Raw genomic sequence first — 13,642 nt, 5'->3', positions numbered from 1 at the left:
CAGAAAACCCATGCAGGAATAGTAGCCAATGGAGAGAAAGAAACGTAAACAGAAGTCTAGTTTAGGTTTTCCTTAATAACCTGCCATGCGTTACACTGGAGGTTAGCAAGGTCCAAACGCGACAACAAATGGGAGCAGGAGGAACACAAATCCGTTTAGAATGCCAAAAGTTTGATTACCAAGGGGAACAGCCGAGGGGTCAGGAGCCAGAAATCGTAGGGAAAAAACGTTGGGAAAGGTCCTTGAAGCAAAGCCGGGTCTGTAATAACACAGGAATCAGAATAACAGGGATTCGAGCACTCGAACTGATTACTCAGTTTTAGGAGCACCCGTTACAGGGATAAGCCGTGCTAAGTACTGGCATCTGGTCCAGAACGTGAGGCACGTTGCGGGTGGATCAGTGATCGCGAACAGATGGAATTCTGGACCTTGTAGTGCGGTGTGTCCCCCGGGCTGTAAACAGTCGCCAGGGCAGTTTCCACCTGGAAATAAACGCCTGCGGGCTTCCGGAAACTGGGATGCGGGGCATGACAGATGGATAGCGGAAGTCGACAGACGGCCATACAGCCCCATGTGAGCGAGCAAGAACATGAACAGGTGAAAACCATTGGCATCAAATGTGTGCATGGGGATGTGAAAGGGTATCCTACCAAAGATATTGTGTTGGGAGTGCAGGGGCAGGAGATGCCAATTAAAGCAGCTATTATTCCTACCTTACCCGCCCCGGTACTGATAGGAACAGATCTACCGGAATTTGATAGATGGTTAAGAGAGGCCCCCTTTGCCCAAACTGAGATAGTGGGGCCCTGCAGTCGAGAAAAATTATCCAAAACCCAGAAAAGGATGAACCGAGGGAATCGGGAAAAGTACAGAGATTATATCCATTACCCATTATAGACTGGAAAGTAGGGGACCATATGCCGTAATGTCGAACAGAAACAGGGTTGGATGAAAAGCTGAAAAGAGCCAGAGAACAAGCCCTAGATGCTAGCGGGACCAACCCTACTACGCCTTACTTTAAAGAAAAACACGGATTAATATATCGAGTAACTCAAGGCCCTGATAACATAGAGAAGGAGCAATTGTTGGTTCCCCAGTCCTACAGGAAAGGGCTGATACAGCTGGCACATGACCATACCACAGAGGGACATTTAGCGGAAAACATGACGATAAAAAGGGTGTTGCAAAATTTCTACTGGCCCGGAGTATACGCGGAAGTGTCAAAGTATTGCCAAGAATGTGGGATATGTCAGAAAACCAGCCCACATATACCGGCCCGAGCCCCGCTACAAAGGATGCCCTTGATCAAAGAACCCTTTCAGAGAATAGGGCTAGACATTGTGGGGCCTATGGAACCGACCAGCAGAGGATACCGGTTCATACTAGTGGTAGTGGACTATGCCACTAGGTACCCCGAAGCCTTTCCACTAAGAGGAATGTCTGCAAGACAAGTATGTGATGCCCTCTTGCCCTACTTTGCCAGGGTAGGGATTCCTTTGGAGATTGTGACCGACCAAGGACGTAATTTTATGTCAGTTGCCATGAAGGAGGTATGCAAGACCCTTGGAATCAACCATTTGAGAACCTCGGTGCACCATCCATAAACGGATGGGCTGGTGGAAAGATATAATAAAACCATCAAACAAATGATAAAAAGAGCCAGCAGTCCCACTGGTCTTGGGTGGGAGCGAGTGCTGCCATGGGTGTTGATGGTGTTACGTGACACTCCACAATCTTCAACGGGGTATTCCCCATTTGAATTATTATTTGGAAGACAACCAAAATCTATCTTGGGATTACTGAAAGATACCTGGGAAAACCAGGAGGAAACGAACCTCACTGAATATGTTAATGACTTAAGAGAGCACCTGGGAAAACTCAGAGATTATGCACAGGAAAACCTGGGTCGGACTCAAGAAAGACAACAGGAATATTATGACAAAGGAAGCAGACCAAGAACGCTTAAAGTAGGAGACAAGGTGTTGGTTCTATTACCCACTCACACCAACAAAATGCTCGCCCAATGGAAAGGACCGTACAGCATCACAAAAAATACTGGGCCCAGTTAACTATGAGGTAGAACAACCTGATAGCAAAACAAACATCAGAACTATCACATTAATCTCCTCAAGTTATGGAAAGAAAGGGACTCAGCGGTGTTGTGTACAACCCTGGCAGAGCTGTCGGTCCCAGAACAAATGGTCACAACTTCGGCTAGCGGCATACAAGAAGTGGGATTGGGGGAACAATTGAGCAACACCCAAAGAACTGAGTTATTTTCCATTTTAGAACCTGTGGCAAAAGTATTCTCGAGTATACCAGGAACAACCCATCTGGCAACCCACTGCATCCCCACAGAGGCAGGCAAGATTGTACGTCTCCGGCCCTACAGAATCCCTGAAGCAAAAAGGGGAGAGATAGCACAAGAATAGACAGTATGCTGAAACTAGGTACCATTGTTCCCTCCAAGAGCGCATGGTGTTCACATGTGGTGTTAGTGCCCAATCCAGATGGTACCACACGGTTTTGTATGGATTTTAGGCAATTAAACGCCATTTCCCGATACGAAGCCTACCCGATGCCCAGAATTGATGAACTGGTAGAGAAGCTGGGAACAGCATCCTTCTTAAGCACCTTGGACTTAACCAAAGGATATTGGCAGATACCGCTCAACCCAGCGGATCAAGAGAAAACAGCCTTCTCAACTCCCCAAGGGCTGTTTCAGTTTACGGTGTTACCATTTGGGTTACACGGCGCTCCTGCCACGTTTCAGGCCTTAATGGACAAGATCTTAAAACCTCATGAACCATATGCGGCAGCTTATTTGGATGACATAGTTATTTTCAGTAGAACCTGGGAAGAACACTTAGAACATCTCACCAAAGTAATTAAATCCTTACAAAAGGCTGGGCTACATATTAATCCCAAGAAAACCAAACTGGCAGCCAAAACCACTAAGTATCTGGGATATTCGGTGGGCCTTAATCTTGATTACCGTGGGCTGATCATTGATGCTTGAGTTCATGGTGACTCCCAAGTATTTTACTTCTGAGACAATTTTCAAAGTTTTATTGCCGAGCCTCCATACAAAGTTTTGGCCTTTTTTTCTTGTTACCACCTTTTATGTTCTTGAGTATTAAGATCTCTGTTTTCTCAACATTAATCTCGAGGCCATTTTCTTCTATATATGTTTTCAGCACTGTGATCTTTCTCTGCAGACCTATAGGCATCATGTCTAGGATCGCAATGTCGTCAGCATACAGGATCATATTGACATGGTTTTGATTAATCTTAGGAGGAAACGACTGGACTTCTTCTAGAGCTTCATGGACATCAGAAATAAAAAAATTAAACAACGTCGCACCCAGGGGACAGCCCTGCTTCACTCCACAAGTTGTTTTGATGGGGGATGTTATATGACCACTCTGGTCCAAACAAATTTGTATTGATGTTTCTGAGTACAGTTCCTTTATTGCTGTAGTAATACTTATTGGACAGCCTTTTCTAGTCATTTTTGTCCATAACAACTCACGATCTACCCCGTTTAAAGCATGTGCCAAATCGATGAATGTGAAGTAAATAGGAGTCTTTTTCTTAATTGCTTCCATTTTCTAAATATTTAAGATAAGCACATTTAAACTACAGCCGACCCCCTTGACAAATCCTGTTTGTCTAAGATCGGCAACTCCAGCTTCTTTTATCCATGTTGTCAGTTGAGCTAAAAGCTGTGTTGTGAAGATTTTCCCCACTACATCAAGTAGTGGTATGGGTCTGTAGTTCATCGGATCCATTCTAGATCCTTTTTTGAAAATGGGTACGATTACTGCTTGTTTCCATGTACTCGGTATTCTCCCTTGTGTTATGATCATTTTATAGACTTTATAGCAGAAATCTGCCCATTCATCAGGGTTCTTTTTTAGCATAAAGTTAGTCAGACCATCAGGCCCTGGTGCTCGTGATGAAGTCAATTTTTTGATGTTATTGTAAATTTCTTTTCTCGTAATGGTAATGTCCCATTCCTCTCTTTCTTGTCTTCTTTATCTATAATCATATCTCTTAGATTGCATACTTGATCAAGAAACTCTATTGCGCCAAAAGCTTGATGTTGCCAATAAATATTCAAGATATGAATTTTCAAGGTGGCATCTCTTTGTTGACTATTTTCAGCAACTATGGTCTGTTGAATATAAGCTGACGGGCTGTTTGAACCTATTATTTTGAAGCCACTGTTGTGTTTCGTCAAAGTGATCAAACCTTACATTGGACGTCCTTTATCTTGCTTTATTGCTGGGTTGAAGGCTAACTCGTAGCCTTCCACAACCGGAGGCATCCGGAGCCAGGTTTCTTGAAGGCATATGATGTCTAAATGCTTTAAGTGCTTCGGTGGTCTCTGTGTTAAGTGGACAAAGCCACGTGTGTTCCACAAGCCCATTTGGTGGTCATCTTTTGGCTTCTGTTCCTACTGTTAACTGTCGTTCTTTCTTTTGCTTACTTGCTTGACGGTTCATCGGTCAATTTCTCACTCTCAATTGTAATCTTAAATGATTTTTTAGAGTTCATCAAGCTTAGCATCTCTTCAGCAACTTCTTCACATTCTTCATCTTCAAACTGCTTCATCTGTTTTTTGGGATTTAGATCTTTCACTGCTGGCTTATAAGAATCCAAGCTTGTTTTCGTGACGCCTCTTTTTCGTATCAGCGTTTCTGGTTTTCTTTCTTTTATTTCCATAGTTTCTATCTCCTTGATTGTAAAACCTAAGTTCCATAGGTTATCAGCATTATCCATTATCAAGTCGTGTACTATTCTTGAGTGAATGTGTAGGACTACTCTGTCCAGTGTTGTTTCTGAGATGAATTAGACCGTTTTGATATCAATGGTCGAGATTAGTTTCATTGTAGGAATATGGTTCAACAATTGCAAGACATTGTATCGATTGAGAATCAAATCGTCCTCATCAGGTATGTTCCTTTCCAATAACAGTCGCATTGGAGTATCTTTTTTGCCATCTTTCTTTATCACTTTTTCTCTTTTTTGCCATCTTTCTTTATCACTTTTTCTTCCTTTGTTTCTCTCACACGTTTATCGATACACCACGATTCCTCTTCCATCTGGTGCACAGGTGTCTTGCTTTTTAGTGTTTGGTTCTATGTCCTCAGTTCCGACTGTACCTTCTCTATCACATTCTGCTTTATTGTCTTATCACTGGGCCTGTCATACTCCTCCCTTAGTTCATGAAAACTCATTTTGTTTAGGCCCAATTTTCTTCTTTCTTCAACGGTTACAAATTTTACACATCTTTGCCTCTCCACCTTCTCAGAGGCTGTATTCTGCATCTTTTCTTTTTCTGAAGAGAGATTCAAAACTACTCTTTTCCAGATTTTTGGAGGTCCATTAATGCTCATACTCCTAGAGGGAGGTTGCACATTTTCTTCTGTCTCTGAAAGTGCAATCACACTCTCATTAGCCTCATCTGCGTCTGAAGCTCTGTCATCTTTACTTTCTGTTAGGTCGTACGTAGACATGTTGAGCAAGTCTTCCATAGTCACCTTGGGGTCTGGCATTTCCTCAGGTTTTTTCATTTCCTCTACTGTACTGTCAGCCAAAACAGGTAGATTCCCATTCGTGTTTGTACTCACCTTGTTATTTTCGTTTTTCTTTTTCTGCTTCTCAGTGCTCGTGTTAATGGTAACAGTCAGAGCCTTCAAATTTCTCAAGAACTTACACACATTTTTAGCCTTTATATTCTTTATTTTCACCATGCTTTTAGTGTTTTTCATTTTTTAAGCAAGATTTTTTTTCCTATTTCCTGTTTTGTTGTTTTTGCCGTTGTTCTTTTACCTTTTTCAAAGATTGCGTAGCTTTCTTTTTCTAAGTTCTCAGAGGTGTCTTCTCACTTGTGGTAGCCTTCTTCTGAGAGTCCGGCACCACAATTTCATCAGGGACTGAAGCCCGCGAAGGGCCACTGCTCATCAGCTTGGTGCAGGAATTATCCTTCTCGCCATTTCTGAGCACCACAGCCGCAGGGTCAGCCAAAAAGCCATCTGCCGCTTTAGATGTTGAAGGTGTTACCATTTCTATATTTTCCACAACGCGGGTAAGAAGTCGATCGTATTGACCGTCTTCTATGTCGCCCAGGGGAGACTTGCTCAAGTCATGAACCATCATTCTTGATGTTTTAGCAATCCGATCTTCTTTGCCCCTTGTCAGGTCATTGTTTATTTTGTTGCATTCTTTATGTGATACACACTTGTTCAGTTGTGGTGTCACTTCTTTATGTATTGTTGGTGTAGTTTCATGGCTATTATGTTGTTTTTTTAGGATTGACAGAGCTTCCTTAGCAACCTCCGCCAACAGTCTTTTATCTTCTCCATTACATCTCAACGCGCTCTTCAAAATATTTGTTGTCATGTCATCTCTATGTTTGTCATTTTGCATATGTGTCTTCATTTCCTGAATATCCATCTCCACTTTCTGCAATTTAGCATTCACCAATGCAATGAGTGTGTTTTGATCTCTATAGTTCTCACTGAATTGCTCATAGATTTTAAATAGTGGGGCTATTGCAATTGTCATTGCCGACATTAAATTTGCTCTCAGCTCATTGTCTATGGATTTGGTTGCTTGTTGTATTAATTTAATTTGCGCAACCTTTTTATTTCCAAGTCTCTGTTTCGTTACATGTTGGGCTATCGTTGCTCTATGTCTATTTTCCCCAATGGACGTGCTTGATGATATTTCGTCAGATGAGGGGGCCTCTAGCGTAGATTCCAAGTTGATCTTTTTACTTCAGGTTCTCTTTTTTGTACCTTGTTCACAATATTCCATGGTCTTCTTACTTCCCACAAGATGTGTCTTTTTTGTGAACAAGATATAGAGTCAGTCGGGCTACAATCAATTCTTCTTCTTTTCGCCATGTGGTTTCTTATAAATCCTGCATTATCACTTTCTATGAGATCACTTGGTCTTTGAATCTCCACAGCGGGGGCATATTCTGGCTCCACGCAAGTCGGCTTCTTCACAGCTCTGTTCAACAGCTCCTTAGACGCCCTCTGTGCCGCAGACTCTTCATTAATGGAATTGGCTCTTGCATTCAGTTCTTTTAGATCTTTAATTAATTGGTCGGCTAGCGCAACGGATTCTCTCCTTTGGTTGCATTGTAATTGCTCTGAATCCACTGTTGCATCGATCTGAATAATTGTACTCCCAAAAGGTAATCGCTTAGTATTTTCTGCGGCTATATTTTTGCGTTCACTTGCCTTCATGGGCAACAGCTTATCTTGAGCTGTGTCCTCCTTTTTATTGTCGGTACTATCAACTTGAGCGTGTAACATCGGTTTAGCTGGTTCACTTTCTTCTTCATTGAACACCGCGTCATCTTCTAAATAAGTGCAAGGCTGCCTGTCATTCTCTTTCGTTTGTGTGTTTTGTTTATACTCCGGCATTCATCGCTCAAGCCTTCCGGTTCCACAGGTCACTCGCTTTCCACAACGGCATCTGGGCATTCTTCCGCACTGAATTGGCCAGGGCCATAGCTCACAGACATTCTGGATGCCGGTAAAAAAGCAAGCACGTTCGACTCAGCTGGCTGCATTTCAATGCCGCCAAGGACAATGTGCCGTAGCTATCTTGTGGACTCAGACTTTCTCTAGCTAGCGGCAGACCTTCCTTTCCACATCTTTCCCTCGCTCTCGCCCTCTCGTTCGTACACCCATACACAAGTAAGTTACTTTGTTCGTTCAAGTTTTCATTTGCACTTACTTGTTTAGGTCGAATGCAGCATCCAGGTGATAGCCCGCGTGCAGTCAAAGTTTTTGGTAGCCTCGCAGGAGCCGACTCACAGCGCTTCAGCTGCGAACGTGTCTGTCTCGAATCCATGTCCATGGGCAAGATCACTGGTCCACGCGAGAGGCGTTCACGCTCCTCTCACTCCTTACGTTACACACAGAACACTCATGCCACACTCTACAATGATACGCGTCTGGGTGTAAGTTTTGTAGAGTTGCTCCTCCTCCTTGAAAGAACAATGGTGGACAGACTTCAGCAGCAGTCCACCAGCAGGACCGCCATACAGAACACTCCAGCCACACTCCGCGATGCTCCGTGTCCGGGTGTAGGTTTTGTAGAGTTGCTCCTCCTCCTTGAAAGAACAATGGTGGACAGACTCCAACGGCACTCCACCAGCAGGACCAGCCACACAGAACACTCCTGCCACACTCCAAACTTTTCTATCTCATCCCTCAAGAAGTCCTGAAATTGTTGGTCTCGGAGCAAGGTATCAGTACTCTGCCCCTTGCCATTTACCTGACCTGTGATAGGTGAATCTAGTGTCAATAATACCATATTGTGGTCTGATCAAGGCATTGGGAGAATTGATGAGCCCCTAAAAAGGCATTGCTTTCCTTCGATCAATACAAGATAGTGTAGTCCAGGATTGCTCTTGTGGGGATGGGAAAAGACAGTGTATGGACTGTGATTAGATATGGCCCTCCTCCATGCATCAAGCAGGTTAAACATGTATTTCATGGATTAAAACTGAACCTGTGACCAACCCCTTTCACCCTGATGAATTGAAGAGTATGAAAATGTATCTAACGAGGGATCAAGCACCACATTTAAGTTTCCCAGGATTACTAAGAAGCCTTCTGACCAGGACATATTCAACAGTGCCTTTTCCAGAAACTCTACCACTCCCTGGTTTCCAGCAGTATGGTCAACTCTTCTTACAACCAACCTTCAGCTATTAGTAATATGTATGTCTTCCAGGGCTCTCTTTACAAACAGGTTTTCCCCTTTGGGGTGTTTAGATAAAAATATGCCAACACCTGCCCAGGAAGCCCTAAAGGACCATCCAATGCTCAAGACATTCACATCCTTTTCTTCATCCCCCTCTACTGGGTCTCCTAGAGAAACATACCATCAAGAGTCTTTTTTCTGAACTGTTATGCTACTTGTGAATCATTCTGGGGAGATTTGAGGCCTTTCAAATTCAGTGTGAACTGTAACCACCCACTGTCTCCTGTAGCTAACTTGGCCACAATTCTGCCACATGAATGTGTGTAGTAGGTCCACTTCCCCAACCCCTCTTTGTCCTAAACCTTTCTAAGCGAGAACCAATATTGAGCTAAATCATAGAACTGGTGCGTACACACTTTAACAATAAAGACGCAAAAGAGCCCCTCCCTACAAAGTATCCCACTCCTCACCTTTCTCTCCCTAAATTGCCTGCACATCTGGGTGATCATATCAGTTGGTCAACCAACTCACACTCTGCAACTGGTAGAAAACGACTGCTAAAACACTTCTTGAGAACGTTTTGCAGGTGTTGGTTGAGAAACCAGGCTATGGCATGTGCCCCAATCTAGAGAGACACCCATGAAATAAGTCCAAGAGCATCTGGGAAAACGAATACCACTCTGGTTCATCATTTATGATCCCCGGATTTGGGGATGTGTTGATCCTTATACCGGGCCGAACTGGCTTCAGAAGGGAAGCATGGAACACTGGGTGGATCTGCATGTTGGGTGGTAGGTTTAATTTCATGGCGACAGGATTGCTCACGCCCTTTATTGTGTACAGACCCAAATATTTGTGGCAGAGTGTCCGGGGCATTTTCATGGGGATATGCCGGTAAGCTAACCATACTGTGTCTCCGACCTTGGCAGGAGCTTCCTTCCGGTGTTGGTCTGCAAACCTTTTTGGTCTTTCCTTAGCCTTGGTTAACTGTTCTGTAGCTTCTTTGAGAACCTGGGTGATGTTGGTATGTAAGGTTGTTACAGCTGGCATTTCTAATGTCTCGAGTGGATCAAAAATGGATGTTCGCGGGTGCCATCCGTACATAACATAGAAAAGGCTCTGTCCTGTACTGGTGTGGATGGAATTGTTGTACGCATACTCGGCTAACCACAGCACATCCTTCCAAGTTTTTTCTGTTTGATGCAGGATGCATCTTAGGTATTCTTCCAGTGTTTGGTTGGTTCTTTCAGTTTGACCATCGGTTTGGGGATGGTGGTTTGTGGATAAACGCAGGTCGATTTGTGCGAGTTCACAACTCCGTCTCCAAAACTTGGAGACAAACTGACTCCCTCGATCTGATACCAGGATTGTAACCGAGTAACTTGTTCCAAAAAATACTTTAGTCAGTGTGGCGGCGGTCGGAAGGCCTTTTAGTGGAATGAAGTGGGCCATATTTGAAAACAGGTCCACCACTACTAAGATGGTCTAGTAGCCATTAAAAGGAGGGAGGTCCGTGATAAAGTCAAGTGACAGCGTGTGCCATGGTGTGGGTGGTACCAGTAGGGGTTGTAGGAGACCTGCAGGTTTTTACTTCTGGAACTTGTTTTGCGCACAGGTTCCGCAGGTTGAGACAAACCGGATAACGTTTCTTTGCCAAGTTGGCCACCAATAAGCCTTTTTGATTTTTGCTAGAGTTTTGGGTATGCCTGGATGACCTTCCACAAGTGAGTCGTGGTAACTGGTGATTATCTGGATTTGCCATTCTTTGGTTGAGACATAGAGGCTTCCTTGGTAGTATGGTAGTCCATTGGTGACTGTGTGATGTTCCCCCTTCGTCATCCAGTCCTGTTGTGTTTTTTTCATCTGTAAAACTTTGAAGCTCTGATTTCAGATCATCCAAGGGTTTTATAGGGGTGCCTAAGATGTTATTCTCTGGGATGATAGCCACCGGATCTGGAGTTGCATATGCGTCTTCTCCTTCACCCATACGAGATAGAGCGTCGGCTTTGCCATTGTGAACTCCTGGTCTGTATGTGATTACGTAGTCGTATTCGCTGAAGAAGAGCACCCATCGGAGTTGGCGAGGTGACTGTGCTTTGGCTGTCTTCAGGTATTGCAGGTTACGATGGTCTGTGATCTGTGACTGTGTGCCTGGTTCCTAAAAGATAATGCTTCCATGCTTTAAATGCTGCCTTAATTGCTAACAGTTCTTTGTCTGTGATTGTGTAATTCAACTCGGTGCAGAGAACTTGCGTGACTAGAACGCCACTGGGAGCATTTGTCCTGTGCCCGGGTTTCGTTGCCAAAGGACTGCTCCCATAGCTATGTTTGAGGCATCGGTTTCGACCACATACGGGAGGTCTGGTCGGGGGTGCTGCAGGATTGGTGCCTTGGTGAATTATTTCTTTAACGTCTGAAAGTCTTCTTCTGTCTCTGTGGACCAAATGAACTGTTTGTTTTTTCGCAGCAGGGAGGTGATTGGATGAACGATCTGCGATAATCCTGGTATGAAACGATGGTAAAAATGAACAAATCCAAGAACACTCTGGACCCCTTTCACAGATGTTGGCGAGGGCCAATTGAGAATGGCATCCACTTTGCGTCTATCCATCAGAACACCCTGTGGAGTGAGGATGAATCCTATGAACTCTACTTCCTTTTCGTGGAAAAAAAATAATTCTAGTTCGGCATACAACCAATGTTGCCGTAGTTTTTCTAGGACTGTGCCGACATGGTTGACATGGTCCTTCTCTGTGGATGAGTATATCAAGATGTCATCGATATACACAAGCCGTTCATGAAGAACTAGAACACCGCAGGGGCGTTACAGGGCCCAAAGGACATAAGCTGGTATTCATAGAGGCCATACTTTGTTCCATTCGTCCCCTTTTTTTACTCTTATCAGGTGATAGTCCCCTCTTAGGTCCAATTTGGTGTAAATCTGAGCGTCTTTGACCTGGTCTAGGAGTTCCGGGATGAGTGGTAATGGGTATCGATTTTTGATGGTTATCTGATTGAGTGACCGGTAATCGATACATATTCTGAAGTCCCCCTCCTTCTTTGGCACAAAGAAGAGGGGTGAAGCTGCAGGCAACTTGGATGAGTGTATAAAGCCATTAGCCAGGTACTGGTCGAGGTATGTTCTTAAATGGAGATTCTCTTGTTCGGTCAGGGCATAAATCCGACTACAGGGAACTTGAGCCCCTGGTACAAGATCGATTTGGCAGTCGTATGGCCTGTGTGGGGGTAATGTATTTGCATGCTCCTTTTGAAAAACTTCCAGGTAGTCTGCATATTCAGGTGGTAGTGAGCCTGTTAAACCCAGCATGGTCCCTTCTTTCTGCACCTTTTGCATTGGTCCTCCTAAGAGAGATCCCGCAGTGTAACAGGTATGAGCGCAGTCCTTGGAGAAGGTCAGAACTCGTGTGCGCCAGTCGATCATAGGATGGTGGACTTCCAGCCAGGGCATTCCCAGGATCATCTGGAACTGAGGCGTTCTGATGAGGCGAAGGTAATGTCTTCCAGGTGACCATCCTGCCAAAGAAGGGTGACTTTTTTGGTGCAGTGCGTCACTGGGCCCGAGGACAGCTGGGTACCATCGACTGCTGTGAAGTTTTCCGACGCCCGCTTCATACGGAGGGGAAGGCCTATCCTAATTGCCAGATCCAGATCAATGTAATTACCAACGGGCTGATCAAGATCACTGGGATGACTAAGTGCAAGGTCTGTAATGGTTCCTTCTCATTGCTCGACAAGCGGACCCCTACGCTTGCAGGCGTTGGAGATTCCCGACTCAGGTCCTGCCTACTCCCTATCTGTGGCTCCTATGGTCCTCTTCAGATGTTTTACTGGACAGCCCTGGAGGAAGTGACCAAGTTTACCGGAATACAGGCAAAGCTGTTGCTGCCTCCTCGTCTCCCTTTCTGCCTTGGTAAGTGGGCTCCGTAAGCCCCCAATCTGCATGGGTTCGGGATGATCAGACAGCTTGGCTTGTGCCTCCCGAGGTCGTACGTAGACTGGTCGTCCCTTGGACCGAGCCTGATCGGTCTTTCGATCCTGTAATCTGTGGTGCAGCTGCACGGCTAGATTGATGTACTCTGCACATCCTTCGGGGGGGTTTACTACCTGGACTAAGACGTCCTTTAATTCTCCTGTTAAGCCCAGGTAGAATAGCGCTGTCCTTTTTTCTTCAGGCCAGTTGGTTTCGGCAACTAGCCTGTTAAAGGTGTCTATGTATGTCAGCAGGTCCTGAGTGCCTTGTTGGAGAGATTAATAAGGTTACTCAGCGTAGTGACCACCTTACTCCTAGTCCATAGTCCCCTTTCCTCCATACTTATGGGACATTCCTTCGTCCTGTGGGACGGGACCACAGCTCTTTGTAAAAAGCATCACATTTTTCAAAAATGTGTCCTTCCTCTATTTTTACATGGGGTACCGCACATGCCCGTAACCCTGTCCTCCTTAGCTCCCCCCAGCGCATCGTCCATAAGTCCTTTTCTATCACCTTTAAGCAATAACAGAGGAACCTTATTAGAGGGGACGGCGGGCGTATGGAGGAAAGGGGACTATGGACTAGGAGTAAGGTGGTCACTACAGTGAGTAACCTTATTATACTCCTACGTCCCGCCCCCTTTCCTCCATACTTATGGGAGATTCCCAAGCATTCCTCACAGGAATTACAGGTGGATGTAAAACTCCTTACTGAAAAAGGTTTTTAAGCACAGCCTGGCCAAACTGAGAATCAGACCTGGAGCTCAGATCCAAACAGTAGTGTTTACAGAAAGCCGATGGAGAGGCCCAGGTAGCCGCTTTCACGATGGTCTCCCCGTACCAGATGTGCATGAACTCCTTTTGGAGGTTGAAGACCTTGAACAGCATAAGACTCCATAATACAGGCAGCAATCCAACT

The sequence above is a fragment of the Ambystoma mexicanum genome, chromosome 6p (assembly GCF_040938575.1).
Source record: "Ambystoma mexicanum isolate Mex_15411 chromosome 6p, UKY_AmexF1_1, whole genome shotgun sequence".
Lineage (NCBI taxonomy): Eukaryota > Metazoa > Chordata > Amphibia > Caudata > Ambystomatidae > Ambystoma > Ambystoma mexicanum.
Note: the sequence above shows the minus strand (reverse complement) of the source record.